Below are 23,071 nucleotides of genomic sequence, written 5' to 3' on the forward strand. Positions count from 1 at the left end.
ACATGTATCCTCTTGGCTAGTGCGGGTTTTGTGTGGGCTTGGCTTCAATGGAGTTGATTTCATCCTTTCCGCTTTCTTCTTTTCTGCATCCATATCTACTAGGACTTCAATGGAGTTGATTTCATCCTTTCCGCTTTCTTCTTTTCTGCATCCATATCTACTAGGACTTTGTTGGTGCTGTCAGCTTCCTCTAGATCCTCTAGGAGATCCTCTTGGGTGTCTTCTGAGGGCACTAGTGCACCTGTGATATGGCTCAAAACCTTGGTTAAGAGATATTGATGTTGGGTTGAGATAAGTATAAAGCTCTTTATGTAGGTAATATGCCCAATCATCCTTCAGGTTCATATGGATTTTTTTGAAGCTTATGCAGGTCAATCCAATTTATCTGTTGGCTTTACTATGTAATCATGGAAACTGACCTGCCTCTGTTACTTCATTGGCCTTATTGCAAATGTTGGTGTACTCCACCCCATTGTTTAAGACTATCTCTTTGAGGATGGTATCAAAGGGAAGGTCCTTCTTCTCCACTAGATGAGTGTGAGTGGCTGGGAGAAACTGCATTGCTTCTCTGATATCATATTAGATCATTACCCTTCTTGTGCTCCCATCCGATAGCATCACCTCACCCATCTTTATCCTTTTGTCATAAGTTTTGATGAATTCAACACAAAGGGAGGCATTGATCACCTTCGGGAGCTGGTCGGCACACTGATCAAGGTGAATGGCTTACAGCTTCTCTCAAACCTCTTATGTCTCTAGGAAAAGAAGACACTCGGGAGAGTGGTACTAGAAAGGCAATTTTCCCTTTTGTTGGTCACCTCCTAGTTTATGATGGTCCGTGCCACATCCCATAGGTATGGGGCCCGAGGCGGGTAAGCTTGAAGACATGGGACACCTTCTTTTTTCCCTTCTTCTTGGTAGGGGTGGCATTGGTCCCAACCTGACCTTTTGGGTTTGAAGATGTGTAATCTGAATCTACGGTGGCTTCCTTGGCTAGATGAGCCATCCTATATAGTAGACATCAATTTGGTTAGCCAAATGTTAGGTTGGTAGGGAATCCTCATGCCTATATTTTCCTTTGTTTTTCTTCTTCTTATTATTCTTTGATTCTAAGATAGTGTTAATAGATTCTAATAGAGAAAAGTAGTTAGTTGGATTCAAGGATGAAAGATGAGAACAAATTAAACACTTTTGGATAAATTAGTTAATCGTGTAAAAGACCATACTGTTTTTTCACGACCGTGAATATCCATAGATATTCATGCCAAAAAATTATGAGGGTTAGTAACATATAAGTATAAAAGTTGAATGAGTGAGATTGATAAACATGTAATAAGTTGACATGATGTTAATTAAGCCCAACTTTTCTAGTGTGAAAAACCATATTGGTTTATTAGGGCTGTAAATATCGAGAGATATTCACACCAAAAGTTCTTGTCTTTTTCTTATAGAGGAAAGCATGTTAATGATAATGAAGATGTTAATGAGAGGATGCTTCTAATAACAAATGCAAAGTGAAGGGTTGTTAGGACATGAAAAACTAGAGTAGTTTTTCATGCTTTTCACGTGTGAATTTCTAGAGAAAATCACGGTCAAGAAATGTCAGTTTTATTGATAGATATGATGTTAGTAGGATTGTGAGAGTATTTATAACCCTTTTCTTGAGAGATTTGGACCATGGTAGGTTGGCATGAAATCAGAGGTTTTCACGCCAAAAATTAAGGGTTTGACTTTAGATCTAGGTTTTGAGCTTCACCAATGGTTGATTTGGGGCATATGCCCCCTTCATATCAACATGAAAAACCATTTTTTTTTCACATAGATTGTTTTTTTACAACCATGTTCAAAGACCTTTATAGATAGTTTAGAACTTGGAACTCTCTCCTAAGGCTACAAGCACCTGTGTTGATCGTGGGGGACTTTAACATGGTTGAAACCCTCAAGGACAGATACAACTCCAAAGGACAATCCTTGTTTGGATCAAAGAAACAAGCTTGGGAAAAAGTAAAACACAAGCTCAATCTGCAAGATTTGGGTCAAGAAGGAATCTTCTCATGGCAAAACTACTCTACTGGAGAGCTCTCCAGAAAAGCCAAACTAGATAGAGCTTACGCAAGTGGTGAAATTTATTCTAAACTCAATAGGTGTGAATGCTCAGTTGACAATACTACATGCATATCAAATCATTACCCAATCATCACTACAATGGATAATCAAGACAACAGACACAAATCTAGCTGGTTCCACACAGACCCAGCCCTATTTAAGCTGCCTCTAGTTCAAGAAGAAATCAAACACATCTGGAAATCCTTCTTCAGCATCAATCTCTCCCCAGCAAAAGCTTGGAGTCTGTCAGTTAAGTCTACCCAAAATTTGCTCAAGCAGGTCAGAAAGGAAGTTTCAGCACACAGAACCAGCAGACTAAAAAAACTCCAAGTGCAGCTTCAAGAACAAGAATCCTCCATAGACCCTTCTTCTAATATCATTGAGATCAGAGCCAAAATCAAAAGAGAAGAAGAAATTGCCCTCCAACACACTAAGCTGTTTACCAGGGAATGGTGGGCAGGTAAAATTGACAGGCCATGCCCTGAAATGTTTAAAATGCTGAAGGTCAAGCAGAGGCAAGAGCATATCCCCTTACTTAAAAACAAGAATGGAATCCAGGCTATTAACCAAGAGGAGAACAAAAAATTCCTCACTAACTACTTCCACAGCATCTTCCAGAAAGATGGGCCCCCCTCCCCAACCAAGACAGTAGCAATGGAGGCTATCAAAGTAGCCAGACCCAGAACAGTACCTGCCAATTCAGTCGCTACTCTGGATCAGGACATCTCTCATGATGAAATCAAAGAGGTCATCTTCTCTCTCAAATCCAATAAGAGCCCACTGCCTGCCTGCTGAATTTTTCCAAACTTTTTGCGATGAGCTAACAGGCCCCATAATCCAAGTGTGGCAAGAATCCTTGAAATATGGAGCTTTGCCATCAAAAATCAATGAAGGCCTTATCAAGCTCATCCACAAAAAAGGCCCCAGGGAGATCATGGGTAACTGGAGACCACTTACAATGCTCAACAGTGTGTACAAAATCATTGCCAAAGCATTAGCCCTTAGACTGGCTAAACACATGAAACTATGGATAACAAAGGAACAAAAAGGGTTTATCAAAGGCAGATACATTCTGGATTCCATTATTGCCTTATGGTGGGAAGAGATTGAATATGCAAAAAAATCCAGCCAGGACTTCTTGTTTATTAAGATTGACTTTGAGAAAGCCTATGACAGAATTCAATGGGACTACATCCTCCAATCCCTCAGAGACATGGGACTGGGCCCCCAATTCACCCACATGGTAAAACCCTTATTTGGAAATGCCAAAGCCAAAATTATCATCAATGGAGAACTTTCAGACCCCTTCCCTCTTGAAAAGAGTATCAGACAAGGATGCCCCTAGCTCCCTTACTGTATGCTATAACTGCAGATGGACTACATTGGCTAATAAAGGACAAAATCAGCAAAGGAGAACTGGTTGGCATCAATTTGCCCAATGGAGAACAAATGTGCACTCAGATGTTTGCCGATGACACTAACAGTCTTATAGCAAATGATGAAGAGAACATCAAGGCACTCTGGAGTTGTCTACAAACCTACTGTGAAGCCTCAGGTTCCAAAATTAATCACAGCAAAACAGGAATCAAAACCCTCATTGAACCCCCTCCCTCTTGGCTCCTTCAGACTGTAACATCATTCAGGATGATGGTGAGATCTTCAGGCTCCTTGGTATTCCCATGGGATTCAAGGTTACACTGAGACAAAAATGGCAATGGGTAATGGAGAAAATAGATAGCAAGCTACTTAGATGGAAAAGGAAGCAACTGTCAATAGCTGGGAGAATTATGGTGCTGAATCATTTCATCATCCCTTCTACTATCTACTTCCTCAACTGCTGAAGGCCCCCTGACCACGCTGACCTCAAGGACTTCACCAAGCTATGCAGAAATTTCCTATGGGGAGGGGACCCATGGAACAAGAGCAGACATAAAGTAAAATGGGACACTTGTACTGTCCCCAAATCCAACAAGGGAGGGCTGGGGATTAAAGATATATGCATGTATGCTGACAGAATGGCCTCAAAATGGATCATCAGAGCCATAGAGAATTGCACAGAAGACTGGGCACAACTTCTGCTCAAGGACACCCCCAGGTTCACTATCACAGGTCACAATAAATGGTGCAATTTACCCATCATCACCATAGTAGCTTCCAAGCACCCTATAACCCCTAAAGGGAGTCAACTAGTAATATCCATTTGGAAAGCCTGGTTCAGAATTAAAAGGTATCTCTCCATCATACCCAAGGACAACAAAACAGAAGGTATTCTAGCCAACGATTCTTGCTGGTGGTCTATTCTCCCCCTGACCCCCTGGAACCAGAGGAAGGGAAATTAGCTCTAAATCTTCACCAAAAAGGTCTAGCAACCTGGGCAGATATTTTCAACCCCCACAAAGGTACATGGCTCACAAGAGCAGAGCTTGTAGCCAAATTCGACAGTAGAACCCCAGAATTAGATCTAATCCAAAGCAGAGCATTTCAATGGAACCAATAGGAAATCTGGAAAATCAACAGACCTCCATCCTTCAATATCTTAGCTTTTCAATGGATAGAGAACAAACCCCTTCTCCCCATCCCTAATTTCGAAAAAGCTCCCTCAATCCATGTCACTCTCAACCGCCGATGGAACATCAACTGGGATAGGAAAAAATGGTATATCAATCTCAAGGAGCTGTGGAGCTCACACATCGAACCCAAGAAATCATGCCTTGCTTGGCTGGTAGCCTACAGAGCCATATGGACACAGAGCAAGGCTGCTAAGCTCCACATCTCCTCTGATCAATGTGCAAGATGCGGCCTACCTGAAGACGACCTCCACATCTTCTACCACTGCAAGCACATCTCCAACACATTCAAAGAGCTACATGCCTCTGTTCTGAGGTGGGGTAAAGATGTTAACTAGAAGAATCTTATGCTAGGGGAAAACATAGGATGTTCAACAGCACTCTGGAATGTAATCAGATGTGAGTATCTCTGGCATGCTTGGTTATAGAGGTTAGCAGCTACTTTTGACAACCCCGAAATCAAGGGTCCCCCTCTCTCAGTGTGTTTAATAACAACATGCATTAGGTATTGGACTAAACAAACCCAAGCCCTCTTCAGTTTGGAGAAAAGGTTATTGAGCAAGCTCCAAAAGAGAGCCTCAGACTACACTATGGAAAAATTAGAAAAAACCAGAGACAAGATTATTCTCATCCTATCTAAGGACATAGCTCTAATAGAAGCAATCTACATGCAGCAGTAAGCAAACCCCCTCCCAATGCCCAAGAGGTGTGTAGAAGTGGATCGACATGCAGACATGAACCAGGAACCAATCCAGATAAGCTGAAAATAAAGCTAAGCCAAAGTGACCTGGCGAGTAGTGGTGTGGCATCAACGCTAAGAAATTTTCATGCCGGCCTCCCTTCATCTAACTGCAACTGATGGTTCCCTCACTTGGTCGTGGGAGCTTCCTGCAAGGCCGACAGAACAGGTCTTAGACTAAGGGGCCTGGTTCTTATTTAAATTAAAATTAAAAAAGAAGCCCTCTAGCCCCCTCTCGGATACATCCTTGTCCAAGAGTCTTTAATCGAGCTCAGGTACACCAATTCTCAGTGGAAGGAAAGTTTCTCTCCAATCGAAGAAGAATCCGCTGCTTCTCAGGGCTCTCTGCGCACCATCTTCTCCTGCAAGGCCGTTTTGAGGAATTAGAAAAGATTCATGCTGTGCTAGGGGTGACTGTTTTACAACAAAGGAGATTTACCTTTTAGTTACCTGTGCTGGTCCTCCATTACCTTGGGCGCCACCAGCAAGGATGAAGAATCTGAAGAGCTAGCTGTAAGGCCGAATGAGGTAGAAGAAAGGATACATGCAGCTGGGAGAGGCCGCATTTCGCTACCTGTGCTGGTCCTCCATTACCCTATCTTGGTGCCACCAGTAGGGATGAAGACGAAGAACCTGGATGAGTCTGTTAGCCAACAAGAGGATTGCTGTTTTTTTTCTCATGCTTGGACATGTGCAGACGCATGCACCGTGGACACGCGTAGGGCATGCACCATGGCCACATGTCTAATTGCATGGTGGACACGTGGCTGTTTACGTTGTATCTTGGATCCTCCCTCTTTCATAAATATATCGACCTGTTTTTGAAAAAAAAATAGAATGAACAAATCATGGTGAGGACCCCTACCTTGCTGTTGAACAAGGTACACAGCACAGGCAGGAAGTGATGATGGAGGCAATGGAAAACAATCAATGTAGACTATCGAGAGCAGCACCTAGAAAACAATTTAAAAAATAAGGGTAAAAATAAAGGGGACAAGTTTTTGAATAGAAGGTATGAGTGCCAATTATGGGGCGGCTGATCTATTAATATGGCTGACAACATGTATCACTGTTAGTGGTCAGACTTTCGCATGTGAAAAACTTTTTTCACGGCCTTGAACGGTTGTGAAAAATGCATATTTTTCACGCCAAAAAATATTGATTTTATTTCATTTTTAAGTTGATGTAGAGCTTTCCCATATCCTCTAGAGTTTTTTTGCAGCTCAAATCACCATTTTGATGTACCTTTTTGGGTGTGAAAAACTCAAGAAATTCATGGTTGTGAGCATCCCTTGGTTTTTCACATCATTTTTTTTTTGGTGAATTTGAGTTAAGATTGTGATTGCTCATGTTTCTTTGACACTTTCTAAACAATTTTTGTTGCTTGTGGACCAACTTTTGTTGCGTGAAAAAAACCAAGAAACTCGCAGTCATGAATATCTCGTGGTTTTTCACGTCAAAAAATCTTCTGTTATTTTCCAATTTGAGCTCATATTCTAAATCCCAATGTCATCATTAATCATACAATATGATTGCTATTGTCCTTGAGTTAATTTCTTTGGGTGTGAAAAACTCAAGTTATTCACGATTGTAAAAACATCTTTTGATTTTCCATCCTTGAAGGTGATTTTCTATGTCCTGGAGTCCTAATGGCTTGCTAGGTTTGTGTTTCTTGCCTATGTGATCCATTTTCTTGGTCCCCCTCGAGTCCTAGTAACTTGCTAGGTTTATATTTCTTGCCTATGTGATTCATTTTCTTGGGCGTGAAAAACTTAAGAAACTCATAGCAATGAGAATCTCGTAGCTTTTCACATCACAGAATATTTTGATTTCATAACCCTCACTTCTTGATTGGTTTTCCTTGACCCTTAACATGAGTTTGTTCCACCTCCAATCCAGAATGTCTCTAAGCTTTGAGTTTCTCCTCCTCCAATTTATGAGAACCACTCCTTATCTGTTTGTGTACGGATATTATTGCTAGAGAAATTCTAGTTCTCTTCTTAAGGTGTGCATTTCCTCTTCCATACACCCACTGGATAAAACTGGTTGATGGATCAATGTGATAGAGGCTAGCATATTCTTCCTCAACTTTGCACATTCCCTTGTCTCTGATGCCATCACTTATGTTCTCTTAGTGATGCTACTTTCCTTTATCAGCTCTGGTTTAGTTCATTTTGCTTTTCAATTTTCTCATTTATGGGACAAGGCTATACGTGTAGTTCCACACCATTACATGTTTGTCTTCAATGACCTTGCTCCCTTCATTGGCATTGGCATGTGCACTTTGCTATGTTGCTTGAGTTTTGGTGTTTCAATGGTAGTTTGTGACTTAACCTTCTGCACTTGTTGGGGTATCTAAATTTTAGTAACACTTAGGTAACACCCTTGCCCTCCTATTAGTATTGCTCTTGGCACCCAACAATTCCGACTTAATTTAGCTTGCTTATATTCCTTGAGAATCCATTGGTTGCCATGCTCCTTTTTGTTTCTCAATAGAGGCTTTTCTTTCTTCTATTTCTGTATAGCCAAACCTCTTTATTTCCTTCGTAGTATCCTTGTGCTCTCAGAAGGTTGATCAAAACTCATCCCTTCGTAATTTAATGATATGAAACTTTGCTGCTTTTGGGAATTATCGGAGCCTTTGCCTCGCCATGCCTCTTCATGATGTCGACCTCTTGGTTCATCAACTCATCCTTGGATCTTGAACTCCCTAGAATAATTGTCGTGGTCAAATCTTGTTCCAAACTTTGGGACCAAAAGTTACCTTTCTACGGCCATCTTGTGTTTGCATTTGGATGGCATGTTCCTTCCATTGGAGTATGATTTTTCTACAAGCTTTTTTGACCTTCTAGCAAAAGTGTGAGCTTTTTTTCACCTTCTAAAAAAAGTGAGCTTTTTTTAACATAGTTAAAAACTTATCCTCTCACAACAATCAACACTGAGAAGTTTTGTTTGCGAGTTATTTAATGCAAACTTTTTTGTCATTTCTTATATTTTTGCAAGCTTTTCTTAGAAAACTCCATATGTACGTTTGTTTTTGTTTTTTGGAGGGAGGTAGTTGGTATGTTCATTTTCATAGCATGGAGAGGAGGGAGGAGCATGGAGTTGTGCACGAGGAAAATGTGGAAGTTATGCACAACAGGGGGGAGGGAGGATGTGAGTCTGAGGAGGAAGGGGGGGGATTGGAAGATATGTTCATTTCAAAGCATGAAGGGGGGCAAGGAGGGACTGGGGGATTTTCAAAATGTAAAATTAAAGTTATGACGCCACATTTGCATTCCTCGTCGAATTCCAATCGTTTTGGTACATTTTTTATGAATGCAAATTTTGCCTATTTTTGCATTTTTTAAAACGGAATATGGTCATGTTAGTACTCAAAACGACCGGAATTCGACGAGGAATAGAAATATGAGGTAATCTTATAGCTTAACAGTCTTCTTGGAATTCAATCCCATTAAGGATATATTTTAAAGGTTATTTAGAGATCAATTAACTTGCATTTCTATGTGCATTTTTGCATGTACATTTAAGTGTAGGAGAGTATCCCTTATAAATTCACCAAAGTCTATTCATTATACACAACTCCATCATTTTGCTTTTTTTTCCATTCGAATGAATTTCTAACCTCCACTGCTCACCTAAAATCTTTGAATCTATTCGAGTGATTAACTTTATAAGGCATTTTCTACTATATTTTCATTATTTCTCTATCCTAATTCAACTGGGGTGATGTTTATTCTTCAAGGATTAATTTGATGCAAAATTCAAGTCATGGCGTATGGGTAAGGCTTTACTCATATGCTTAGGTCTAAATATATTTCCTTCATTGAGACATGGTTCCATATTAGATAGACTCACTCTCTGTCTAGGATTTTTCTAAGTGCTTGGCCTTAATTTTATTCTAAAAAACTCCCAAATTAAAATCTAAAAACAAGGGTTTCATTTTAAAAAAGCAACCTCCTTCTCTAAGCTTCCATTCTAGAAAGATAAAAGATTTTAGAGAAATTATTACTTTCTAAAGCATGGCATCTTGCTTGTCATTTCTATGGTCAATTCTAGGGGTTTTAATCCTATAAATCAATACACTTTTATGGGGCTAAAACATTACTTGGATTAATCAAAACATCCTCCCATAAGAAAGGGTCATATTGTACATTTTAGGTGCACATGCACAACTTAATTTACTTAAACTAACCTCTACAATTAAAATTTTCTACTTTAATTTTTGAAAATCTTGAGTAATCTACCTCAGTAATCTTAAATCTTAAATTTCAACTCGATTGGTAATAATTATGGGCACTAGGTTGTCCCCAAGGTGTTCCTAGTATATTTTATCCTAAGGTAGGGATTGTATATTATTTCAACATATATAAATTATTGATTCGAGCCAATCCTATGAAATAGACTAAGGTTCACCATCTAATCTATTTAAATCAATTTATTTGGTACTTTCATGGTGAAGGGGTTATGAATTATAATTAAAATACCATTCTCTATTCTCTATTCTCTATTAATTCATAGAGAATGTAAAAATAAAGAAAAATAATATTCACCATCTAATCTATTTAAATCAATTTATTTGGTACTTTCATGGTGGTCAAGGGTTTATTAACTATAATTAAAATACCATTTTCCATTCTTTGTTAATTCACAAAGAATGTAAAAATAAAGAAAAAAAAATATTCCTACATAATTTTCAAATAAATGAATACAAATGAGAGAAAAGGACAATTGTACATCAAAATTTCAAATTTTGCAAAGGATTTGAGCATCTACTTATATGTAACCTTGATTTTTAATGTGCAGCATTGTTGAGGGGTGATGTGTAGACCTCTAAGTCCTACAAAAGCTCACGAGTTTTTTAGGTTGGTTTTTAGTGCCAAAAGTAGCTGAATAAAGATGTAGATATGCACAATTGACTATGTGGTAAGTACCTATGCTAGGTAAAGTACCCTATAACACCATATTAGAGAATTTGGGAATCTCCCAATTCCCATTTTTGAATACTAAAAAAGGGGGACATGGATAACATGTTTGTAAGTTTCTCAAAGCCCTATCATGTGACCTATCATTGGAAAGCGCTTGAAAAATGGGATCTAAAGAGCCATAAACCACTCATTTTGGATTAATGGTGTTCAAGTTATGGAAAATCCAAAGTTTTGACCACATGTCCCAAACTTGTGGGAAATTCCCATATTCCCCAATATGGTGTTCTATGTACTAGTGTAGACCACAATGATGTTGAAAATGATAGCTTGTTGTCCCCCTAGAAGAAGGCATGAGAAAATGAAGAGGGAAGGGGACTTTTATAGCCTAACCAAGCCCCTCATACATGCTCAACTACCTTGCCAAGTGTGATATTAGCCTACCATGCAACTACACTAAGTGGTGCACCGACAACTAAAGTGAATTGTAGGTTCTCCACGATTTAGTTTACTTAAGATTTTTGTAGGCATGTGGGCTAGAGTGAACCTTAGGATATGCATGTGCCTTTTTACCAAAGTTAACTAGTAGAGGAGAGTACGACATCTAGTTTTGGCCACACCACTTACCACATTTACCGCTTTCCAAATACGTCAAATGGTTTACTACTTTTTAATTACCCAATTCCACCCTTGGTTTTTCCAAACCATGGTTTTGCTAACTGTAGACATTTTACCCTTTACCAAATTAATTTAATAAATGTGCACCACACCTAATTGACAAGGGAAGCCTTAATATTATAGGCCCAATATTCACACTAAGGGAAATTGCACATGCTGAATCATTTTTCACTCTTTGTTTCACCAAATTCTCTCATCCTCAAAGTTTTATTTTATGAAAGCCACGTCTGTAGCACATGTGCACATAGACCCCCAAGGCCTTATTTAATTTTTACGAGCATGCAAACTTCTCTTATTTTTAATCTTTCCATGCTAAATAAAAGTATTGTTAAAGCTTTGAGAAGAATTTATATATTTACAAATGCACACACCGCTTTACACATTTTCTCTCTCTACAATAACTACATAGTTTGATAAATTTTGCATTAATCTTTTTTTTAAAGAGCATGAAATTATATTAAAAAGTAAAACAAGTTCATTTACAAATGCATTATTTGCAAATGAAATTACTACACAAAGCAAGCTTCAAGGCATGTGAAGCTCAATATATGAAGAATGATATGGAAGAAATGCGTTAAAATTTGCATTAATCAAGTACAAGGTAAGAGGGATCTTACATTTTCAAAATGTACCAAGCTTGACCCCTTTCTACCAGTTCCACTTGAAGGTTTGAAATGGATACCATTAATGCCATTTGAGAATTTGTACTTACTACTAAGTTTTCTTGTTCTAACCTCTTCCTCATGTTGTTTTCTACAACCTTCTTGATGCACCCTCTTGAAAAATGCCCTTACCTCTTTCAATAGAAGCACATAACTTTTGTAGGGTGTTGTCCTCCATGTATATTACTTTTCTTGTGTTATGTGGTCCATTTTCTTACATGCTTATACTCCCTGTTGCTAACTATTAAAGCTCTTTTGTCTTATTCTCACTTGTGAAGGCTTTGATGTTGCTTCTCTTGTTCCAATCCATTACTTCTTCCCTTCCATCTAAGGTGACCACAGTATGCAAGAAGGTACTTGGTAGACTGTTAATCAATGGCTAGAGATCCCGACCCTCATCATGGACCACATGTTTCACAGTTGCCATGGGAATATGCAAATCTCATAAGAGATAGGGATCTCATCCAATATGAAAATCTAAAATATGGGAGAGCACACACCGATCAACCTGAATATGATGATACTTGGGATGATGTGGCAATTCACATGGTGTGAAAACATATAACTTAGATGGACCTAGCAGAAAAAAATACAAGAGGTCAATCGACATAGCCACAACCATTTTAATTAAGGAAACCTCAACTCTTATTCTTGAAAACGTGAAACTCTCGAGGTTTTCTGCAACCGCGTTCATTTCAAATCTACAAACTCAACGTGGATGCCGGTTCTGATTTCGAACTGGATTCTCCCACTGCCTATTGCCGTTGAGATGCTATTCCCCTCACCTTTTGAGCGTGATCTTTTATTTTCTCCTGACCTCATCCTTAGATTTGTTAATTCTCGTTTCGATTTCAACACATTAGCTAGATTCCTTGATGTCCCACACTTCCTTCGATGTTTGGGCGTGCCACACTTCTTCAGCTTGTCCATCCCCAAGGCTTAGTATAGATGAGCACATAGGTTAGGATCTCCTCTCCTATGACAATGCTCCAAACTCACTCCTCCTCAAGGATCATCCGATTCCTCCACTTCCATAATGCACATTGTAGGTGCACATGCACAACTTAATTTAATGATTCACATTTTCTACTCTAATTTTTAAAAATCTTGAGTAATCTACTTGGGTAATCTTAAATTTCAACTCGATTGGTAATAATTATGGGCACTAGGTTGTCAAGAATATGCCGAAGGTGTTCCTAGTCTATTTTACCCTAAGGTAGGAATTGTATATTCTTTCAGCATATATAAATTATTGATTCAAGCCAATCCTGTGAAATAGACTAAGGTTCAACATCTAATATAGTTAAATCAATTTATTTAGTACTTTCATGGTGAAGGGGTTATGAACTATAATTAAAGTACCATTTTCTATTCTCTATTAATTCACAGAGAATGTAAAAATAAAGAAAAACAATATTCATGATCTAACCTATTTAAATTTATTTGGTACTTTTATGGTTAAGGGTTTATGAACTATAATTAAAATACCATTTTCTATTCTCTATTAATTCACAGAGAATGTAAAATAAAAGAAAATAATATTCTTACTAATTTTCAAACAAATGAATTCAAATGAGAGAAAAGGACAACTATACATCAAAATTCCAAATTTTGGAAAGGGTTTGAGAACCTACTTATATGTAACCTTAATTTTTAATGTGCAGCCTTGTTGAGGGGTGATGTGTAGACCTTTAAGTCCCCCAAAAGCTCACGAGTTTTTTAGCTCGATTTTTAGTGCCAAAAGAAGCCCAATAAAGATGTAGATATGCACAATTGACTATGTAGTAATAAGTACCTATGCTAGGTAGAGTACCCTGTGTAGTACTAGTGTAGACCACAATGATGTTGAAAATGATAGCTTGTAGTCCCCCAGATGAAAACGTGGAAAAATGAAGAGGGAAGGGGAATTTTTTTATAGCCTAACCAAACCCCTCATGCATGCATGCTCAAGTACCTTTGCCAAGGGTGATATTAGCCTACCATATACAACTACACTAAGTGGTCGACAGCTAAAGTGAATTGTAGGCACTCCTCCACGATTCAGTTTACTCAAGATTTTTGTAGGCATGTGGGCTAGAGTGAACCTTAGAATATGCATGTGCCTTTTTACCAAAGTTAACTAGTAAAGGAGAGCACGACATCTAGTTTTGGCCACACCACCTACCATTTACCACTTTCCAAATACGACAAATGGTTTACTACTTTTTAATTATCCAATTCCACCCTTGGTTTTACCAAACCACGGTTTTGCCAACCTTAGACATTTTACCCTTTGCCAAATTAATTTAATAAATGTGCACCACATCTAAATAGGGTTAATTAATTTGTTTGACAAGGGAAGCCTTAATATTTTAGGCCCCATATTCACATTAGGGGAAATGGCACGTGTTAAATCATTTTTCACTCTCTGTTTCACCAAATTCTCTCATCCTCAAATTTTTATTTTATTAAAGCCAGGTGTGCATGCACATGTGCACATAGACCCCCAATGCCTTATTTAATTTTTACGAGCATGTAAACCTTGATATTTTCTCTTATTTTTAATCTTTCCATGCTAAATAAAATTATTGTTAAAGCTTTGAAAAGAATTTATATATTTACAAATACACACTCTGCTTTACACATTTTCTCTTTGTAGTACAATAACTACATAGTTTGATAAATTTTGCATTAATCAAGTACAGGGTAAGAAGGATCTTACATTATCGATGTACCAAGCTTGACCCCTTCTACCGGTTCCATGTGAAGGTCTGCAATGGATACCATTAATGCAATTTGTACTTACTGCCAAGTTTGCTTGTTCTAACCTCCTCCTCGTGTTGTTGTCAGCAATCTTCTTGTTGCACCCTCTTGAAAAAATGCCCTTACCTCTTTCAACAGAAGCTCATAACTTTTGTAGGGTGTTGTCTTCAAGGCATGTTACTTTGCTTGTTGTGTTATGTGGCCCATTTTCTTACATGCTTTTGCACCCTACTACTAACGATTAAAGCTCTTCTGTCTTGTTCTCGCTTGTGAAGGCTTTGATGCTGCTTCTCTTGTTCCAATCAGTTGCTTCTTTCCTTCCATCTAAGGTGACCACAATATGCAAGAAGATACTCGGTAGACTATTGATCAATGGCTAGAAATCTAGACCCTCATCATGGACCACATGTTTCACAGTTGCCATGAGAATATGCCAATCTCATAAGAGATAGGGATCTCATCCAATATGAAAATCTATAGTATGGGAGAGCGCACACTGATCAACTTGAATATGACTAGTTGGGAACCCGTGCTTCGCACGTCTTTTAGGCTTCCAAAATCAAATTCTACCCAAACCTCCTCCTCCTCTTCCAGAGCCTCCAAATTCTTGCCACGTGACAGCTTTGTGAAACTCTTCCTTAAGATAATATAGAGATAGAGATGATACTGAGGATGATGTGGCAATTCACATGGTGTGAAAACGAATTAGACAAATATTTAACCCTCTTAGCATTTGAAACGCTCAACCCAACATGACTCTCTACTGTCAATTGCAATTCTCCATTTATCTGCTGTCAAGGAGCCCCTTCAAACCATGAAGTCCCCTTTGCTCCTCTCCACATTGTAAACTAAAATTTGCCAAAACAAAGGGTATGCACGTGGATATATTAATGGAAGATAAATAAATATGGGTGCACAGGCAAGACAGGAATTCGCTGTCCATTTAGTATACCGTGAGGACACGAGCTGCTTTGAACGTTTCACACTTGCTTCCATTCACACTTGGGTATTGGCTGGAAAACCTAAACAAAAACCTGGGCGCCCAGGATTCGTTGAACATTAATATGTACAAAGAATCAGGCAGGGCAGGAATTGTTGTTCATGAGTGTACGTGACACTGGTCACCACTCCTTTGGGCATTTCACACTCCCCTTTCTGGTGTTGAAAGGCAGGTGGAAAACCTAAATAAAAACGTGGGTGCCCAGGTTGAACACGATTTGTTGTCCGTAAGTGTACCCTGACACTGATGGTCACTTAAGAGGAGCTTCTTAGGTGGGTTACCAGTGCTGAAATTTGAAGCCTTCACAATGCAAAGAAAACCTTTCCAAGCATTTTAAAAAAAAAATCAATAGTAACTATATATATTATCTGAAAACTGAGTACACAACTATGCCTTTTACATCCAAAACTACTTCAGACTGATGACCCACTACATTTCACTTTATTTAGTAAATTACACAACAATGTCTATCTATCATCCTCTCCATCTATCATCCTCCAAAAGAAAACTAGATTGCTCCCAAGAGATTTGATATCCCAGCATGATGCAAACCTCTATCAAGCATAATGCAAGCCTTCTAGAGAAGGCCTCTTCTAAAATCAAGCGGGCAGGTAGAAGGCCACCAATCTGATTTTTAATATATATATATATTCATATATATATATATGAATATATATATATGTGTGTGTGTGTGTGTGTGTGTGTGTGTGTGTTTTTAATATGTGTGTATGTGTGTGTGTGTGTGTGTGTGTGTGTGTGTGTGAGAGAGAGAGAGAGAGAGAGAGAATTTTAAGGCTATGAAGACTAGCTAAAGTGTAAAATTTGGCCTTCAACTAGTTTGTAGCCAAGTTGGAAGAGCTCTTAGCGTCACTAAGCTTCCACTAAACTGAGATTAACAGTCAAGTAATAGCGCTCTTCCCGGGCAGGGGGGCAGCCTGCATGGCCGCCGCGTCGGGTTTTCCCCAGCCTAACGCGTGGCAGATGCATGCTCTTGCAAGGCCCTCACTGCTTCAGTTCAACTCCCCTATTCGCCCAGTCGACCTCAATGGCTTTGCTCCAAGCCCTGCGAGCTTCCCCTCTCCACCTCCTGTAGTATACGAAGCCTTCCACGGCCATTCCAAGGAGGCTGCTCTCAAGGTTTAAGATTCCGACGCCGTTCCAGCCCAGAAACCCCCTCCTCCTCTGGCGGGCGCCCACACGGACTTCCTTCCGCTGATCGTCTCTGTAGCGGTAGCCTTGGCGTTGCTGGAGCAGGCGCAGGAGTCTCTCATGATGGAGGTAAGCCCTCAGTCACTCTTCCTTCTTCCCAAATCAGAAGGATTCAGCATGACCTGGAAAACAGGGTGCTTATCGGGCTGCTGGCGGGTCCTAGACCCCCTACAGAGGCGATTAGAAGCTGGATTCGATCTCAGTGGGGTGCGCTTGGTGCTGAAGTTGAGACCATCTAGGCTCTCCCTAAAAACCATTATCTGTTTGTCTTCAAACTCCCGCAAATGGCGTTCGATGTCCTCAGCAGAGGACAATGGCTCATCCATAACTCCCCCCTTAGCTTATTTCGCTGGAACAAAGAGTTCAATCCCGAAGCCTCTGCCTTGGTTAATTACCCTGTCTGGGTAGAGTTTCCTAACTTGCCGCTCCACTACTATAATCACCTAGGTGTTATTGGCTCTAAGCTTGGGAAAGTGTTGGGAGGCAAACCCCGCTCTGATTATGTGCCCTCTTGGCACCCTCAAGTACTCATAGAAATGGACATCTCTATGGATTTACCCTCAACTATTGACATCTTCACTGATGATGGTGAACACCTTGAGCAAGCCCAGCGTCTCCAGATTCCACCCCTCTTCAGCATGTCCCTAAAGTAGCAAGAGACAACCCCCCTAAGAGGGCGGCCAAAGAGGCTTGGCAGGATCAGACTAAGCACAGGATGAAATCTGTCAATAAATTCGCTCTCCTAGCTTCTTTACCAGAGTGGGTGGACTCTGAGGTTGAAGAGTCTCTTCTCTCTGGCTCTAATGAAGAAGCCGAGGTGGATAAATCGCTGGAAGACCAGGTTAATGAAAATGATCAAACTACAATGCTAGAACTGAATGTAAATTCTCAGGCGGGAGACTCCTCTGCTTATAAAGGCAAGGAAGTTCAGGCAGAGGGGGATGGGCTCTCCACTCCTATGGAGATCCACAAAGACCACAAAAGACCAATGCAAGCTGCTTCTCAAGCATCGCCCATGAGATCTCAGGCTAAGAAATCCATTAAGAAGTCCCATAAATGAGGATTGTCTCTTGGAATATCAAGGGTCTGTCAGACCCCAACAAGGCTAGGAAATTGAAACAATGGTTTCGCATTAACAAATCGGAGATAATAGCACTTCAGGAGGTCAAAGCAATTGGCAACGACCTTCTTAGCAGTCTTAAGGAGGTCTCAGAGGATCACAGATGGTTCTCTTCGACTCATTCCAAGGGCTCTGGAGGAGCTGTTCTGGGTGTTCCTGCTAGCTGGGGTGTTTCTCCTAACTCTGTTGTTGGGGGTATGAATTGGATCTCAGCCAAGGTAGATAAGCTAGTCAAAATGCAGATTTGTTCCATCTATGCAGGGGGTGCGGCTGCTGACAGAGCCAATCTGTGGAATGAGCTCAAGGCGATGGACGGCCCAGCAGTTATTGTTGGAGATTTCAACATGGTGGAGTCTTCAGCGGATAGATACAAAGGCCTGGGCCAGGTAATTAAGGGTCTAGAGAAAGAGAGGTGGACTCAAGTCAAAGAGCTCTTTTCTTTGTGGGATTTAGGTGAGGAAGCTGAGTTCACTTGGCAGAACTACTCCTCTGGTAATAATGCCATGAAGGCTAGATTAGATAAATGCTGCATTTCTTCGAAAATAGCCAATATTTACTCCAGGGTTAAGTCTAAACCTAAATACTCCTCCTGTTTGTCGGACCATTATCCTCTGATAGTTACCTTGGATGATAAAGCCACCAAGATTAGAAACTCTTGGTTCCATACTGACGCTTCCCTCTTCCAGCTAAAGGTGGTGCAGAAAGAACTCAAGAAGATTTGGATGAATGCATTTTGCAATGTTCACTCCCCAGCCGCGGCTTGGTCTCAAGCTCTGAGGGAGACTCAAAAAGCTCTCACTAGTTTTAGGAAGTAGGTGACTATCATAAGAAGGAAAAGAAGAGAAGCTACCTATCAACAGCTTATGGAACTTGAAGCCAAGACCAATGCTGTAGTAGCGGAGGCCCAAGAGGAGATTACCAGGCTGAGGGCCCATATTAGATGTGAGGAGGAGCTGGCCTTCAAACAAGCCACTGTTTTCTTCAGAGAATGGTGGGTTGGCAGGATTGACCGTCCGTCTAAAGAAATGTTCAAGATTCTTAGGAAAAAACAAGTTAAGGACCTGATACCTCTGCTATCCACCAGTGATGGTGCTGCCAGAAAAGGGGAGGAAAACTGTGTGCTGGTTCGCAATCACTTTCAAAAGCTGTTCAGTGCACCGGAGCAGTCCTCTAAGCTGAAGGCTGAGGCCCGCAATTCGGTCTGGGAGACTAGATCTAAAGTCATCTCTGCTGAGCTGGCAAGGCAGCTTGATGTGCCTATTTCAATCTCAGAAATTGAGAGCTTGAAACCAAATAGAACTCCGGGCTTGGATGGAATGCCGGGTGAGTTTTTCCATGCCTTTAAAGACTGGATTGCCCCATTCATCCAGAGGGTTTGGGAAGAATCTGTGAAGTATTCGGCTTTGCCCACCAATATTAATGCTAGAGTGATAAAACTGATTCACAAACGAGGGCCTAAGGAGCTCCTAGAAAACTGGAGGCCACTGACGATGCTGAATTTTGTCTACAAAGTGTTAGCCAAAGTAATAGCACTCAAGATCACACCTAGTTTAATGAGGCACATCTCAGCAGAGCAGAAAGGTTTTATCCGAGGAAGGAGACTCATTGAAGCTGTCATTGCAATTTGGGAAGGAGTAGAGCATGCTCAGGAAAAAGGGATTGACTTTATCTTTGCCAAAGTTGATTTTGACAAAGCCTATGACAGGCTTGATTGGAGCTTTGTATTGCTCAATTTGGAAAAGATGGGGTATGGCCCGGGTTTGCAGTTTGTAAAAACCCTCTTCGGCAATGCTTCAGCTAGAGTGGCGCTAAATAACTCATTGTCAGATTCTTTCCCACTGGCCAGGTCGATCGGACAGGGATGCCCTCTTGCTCCTCTGCTGTTTGTGTTATCTGTGGATAGCTTGAATTGTATGGTGCAAAGATTTCAGAGTTTGGGGCTAATTAAAGGCATTCCCTTGCCTAACTCAAACTGTGTGCAGATTCTTTCTCAGTTTGCGGATGACACCAATGCGCTGCTCATCAATGACCAGAACTCTCTCTTGACTTTCTGGAAGGTGTTGGACACCTTTTGCTTAGCATCTGGTTCCAGGGTAAATCACACTAAAACGAGAATTTTCTCTGTTGAAGGATATCTCCCCAACTGGCTGGTACAGCAGGGCTGTCAGCGTATTCGGGCTAGTGAAATATTTCGACTGCTAGGCATACCTATGGGTTTCGGAGCTACCCTGAAACAAAGGTGGGATTGGGTAGTTGATAAGTTCAGGGGCAAGCTGAATAGGTGGCTGGGTATGCAGTTATCTCTAGCTGGCAGAGTACTGGTAATCAATCACTTTCTAGTTGCTTACATCCTCTTCTTTCTCACCTGTTGGAGACCCCCAGCAGACACTCATCTAAAGGAGATTGAAAAATTATGTAGAAACTTCCTGTGGACAGGAGACCCTTTCAGTTAGGAGCTGCCAAAGTGAGATGGGAATTCTGCTACCTCCCCAGGGCCAAAGGGGGGTTGGGGGTTGTAGATATTCACGCTTGGGCTGACCGACTTGCTGTTAAAACCATTATTAGAGCTGTTTCTCACCCGGATGAACTTTCTTCCCTGCTGCTGTTCAGAAACATTGAACAATTCTCCCTTGAGAAATTTTCAAGTTGGAGGGATCTGCTATTTTGTTAGGTCAAGAAGCTGTTAAGCCTAAAGGGTCATAGCTTCTTCGCTCGTTATGGAAAGTTTGGAACAAATTTCGTGACAAGGTAGGGGTTGTGTGGAAAAGCAGACACAGCTACTCTATCAGAGCTTCTGACTCTCTGTGGTTTCCTCTTAGTCCATTACCTTCGGTGTCCAGCAATTCATTGCGATCGGCCCTACACATTCACAAGAAGGGCATCAAACTTTGGGCAGATGTGTGGCAAACTCCCTCCCATAGGTGGATGACCAATGATGAACTGATGATAAGATTCTCGCTTCTTCCTTGGGAAGTCTAGATGGTGCGTGATCGCATCAACATCTTTCCTGAGTGTGAGGCCTGGCAGCTAACAGTCTCAGAGCCCTTATCCCTCAAAGCTCTATGCTGGAGAGGAGGAACTGCTTTCGATCACCCCCCTCGTGTGCATTCAGTGCTGTCGGCCCCTGTGCATGTGGTTCTTAATAAGAGATGGTCTGTCTTCTATGACAGACGCCAATGGAATTTTAAATTCTTCACAATTTGGTCTAAAAAGATTCAGCCTAAGAAATCAATTTTGTTGTGGCTGATTATGCATAAAGCCATATGGACAAGCGACAAGTGCAGGAAATGTGGGCTAACTGATGGGGTATGTGTTAGATGCAAACTTAGTATCGAAGATATTGGTCATCTGTTCTGTCAGAGATCTGTTGATATTCTATCACCGGTCTGGTCTGTTTTGGGTTGCCTTCCCTCTGTAAAACAACTGTTACTAGGAGAGATTGTTGGGGTGCTCCCCCGGTGCTGGGCCACGATCAGAGCTGAGTTCCTTTGGGCGATTTGGAAAGATAGATGTGCGACTGCATTTGAGAGTGCTTACCAGATTCCAAATCTGAAAAGTCTTTTTGCTGATTTTCATGTGCAGATTTATGACTTCCACATGGTGCAGACGAGACTGTACACCACCCAAGCTGGAATACTTCGAGAATCTCCAATTCAACCAAGTAACTTGGATCACTTCACCCAGAATCAGCAGTATGAGCTCCAAAGGAAGGCGGAGATGAGACCAACCGTTTTGTGGCTTGGCTGCAAACCAGAATTGAAGCACTATGCTATTGATATGTAATTGCTATGTTTGTGATCTATAAATCCCAGTGCTGGATCCCAACCAGTTATTGTAATTTTGTCTCTTAATTAATTCTAGCACTTGTTGGTAAAAAATAAAAAATAAAAATTTGGCCTTCTAATTGAAGGTTGGATCAGCCTTCAAATTTAAGCCCTGGTGGTTACTTACTTACATCCTGGGGTATCAGCGCCAGTATCTTGGATTTCTGTGGCCACCTTCAAGAGGCCTTCTCGAGAAGATTTCAAGGGCTTTGATGTCCTGTGAAAGCTTCAAATTTCAACACTGGTTATGTCACCTGGAAAGGGTTTCTGTGGCCACCTTCAAGAGGCCTTCTCTATAAGGTCTGAAGGGCTTTGATGCTCTATGAAAGCTTCAAGTTTAGACACTGGTTGTCACCTGGAAAGGATATCCACAAACCCTAGGCAAGGCCTGGGGGATGGATGGGGGTGACTCCCGACACGAGAGATTGAGAGATTGAGATTGATGGCCAATGTAAATGAGAGGTTGAGATTGATGGCCAGACTATGTTATGTGGCGCACGAGTAAGATTTTGCTGTCAGCAAGCACCGCAGCAAAATGACCCCCACCAGTTTCTTGCACATGTAACCCAGAAAATGCAAGTCACAAAGAAGACGAAATTCGCCTTCCTCACACCCCCCTATCCCCTACATCAAAGGAAAGGCATCTGCTCCCTCAAACATGAAAGAAAACCCATCACTCAAATTTCTTCCATGTGGGCAGGCTGTGAAGGATGATATTCCCTTTTTTTGGGGTACCATCCAAAAAGGTGGGTGTCCACGAAACATGTAAACCCTTTCAGAAGACCTTTTTACACTTAGGGTCACGAGCTACATACCTTCTCCAGCAACATAATACCAAACAGTTCGAGAAATAAGAAATTTTCTATCGAAACCTGCACATAATCACCATTTTTTAGCAACAATATGCTACTCCCAAATGTCAGGGTACTGTTGTTTCCCCCCAGATTTCAAGTTCATTGTCGTGAGAGTAGCCGAGAGAAATTGAGACTCGCATTCAAATGCATTCTTACAACCAGTGCGACAACAAAGGATAGGCTCGCATGTTCAACAAACGAAAGGATGTCAAATTAGTTTGGTATGATCTTTTTGTTCTTTGATTGGGCTTCGAGATAATATCATTTCATTTGTGAACCCGGCAGTTCTAACAAGAGTTTTCCAAAGCTTCTGAATATGGGGAAGGTCTCTCTCCCCACCACTGTAGAGATCTCCTCAATCCCCACTGTGAAGATCTACTCCTATCACTTCCCACTGTGCATAGTAAATCTAGTCCTCACTCCCCAGTGGGTGAATGACCTTGCTCCCCACCGTGGAGCTCTACTCCTCTCTTTCCTGCCGCTCCACAGGCAACTCATGATGCAAATCATCTCGCTAATCTCGTGTTAACAGTTGAAACATGCTTACCGGAGGAGGAATACGAATGAAACATGGGAAATACAGATACCAGAAGGATGCCAATCCGGGATTAAGGAAGACTCAGCCTGGAATAGAGAACAAGTTCC

This window comes from Cibotium barometz, chromosome 60, assembly GCF_041138505.1.
Source record: "Cibotium barometz isolate CiBa-2024 chromosome 60, ASM4113850v1, whole genome shotgun sequence".
Classification (NCBI taxonomy): Eukaryota; Viridiplantae; Streptophyta; class Polypodiopsida; order Cyatheales; family Cibotiaceae; genus Cibotium; species Cibotium barometz.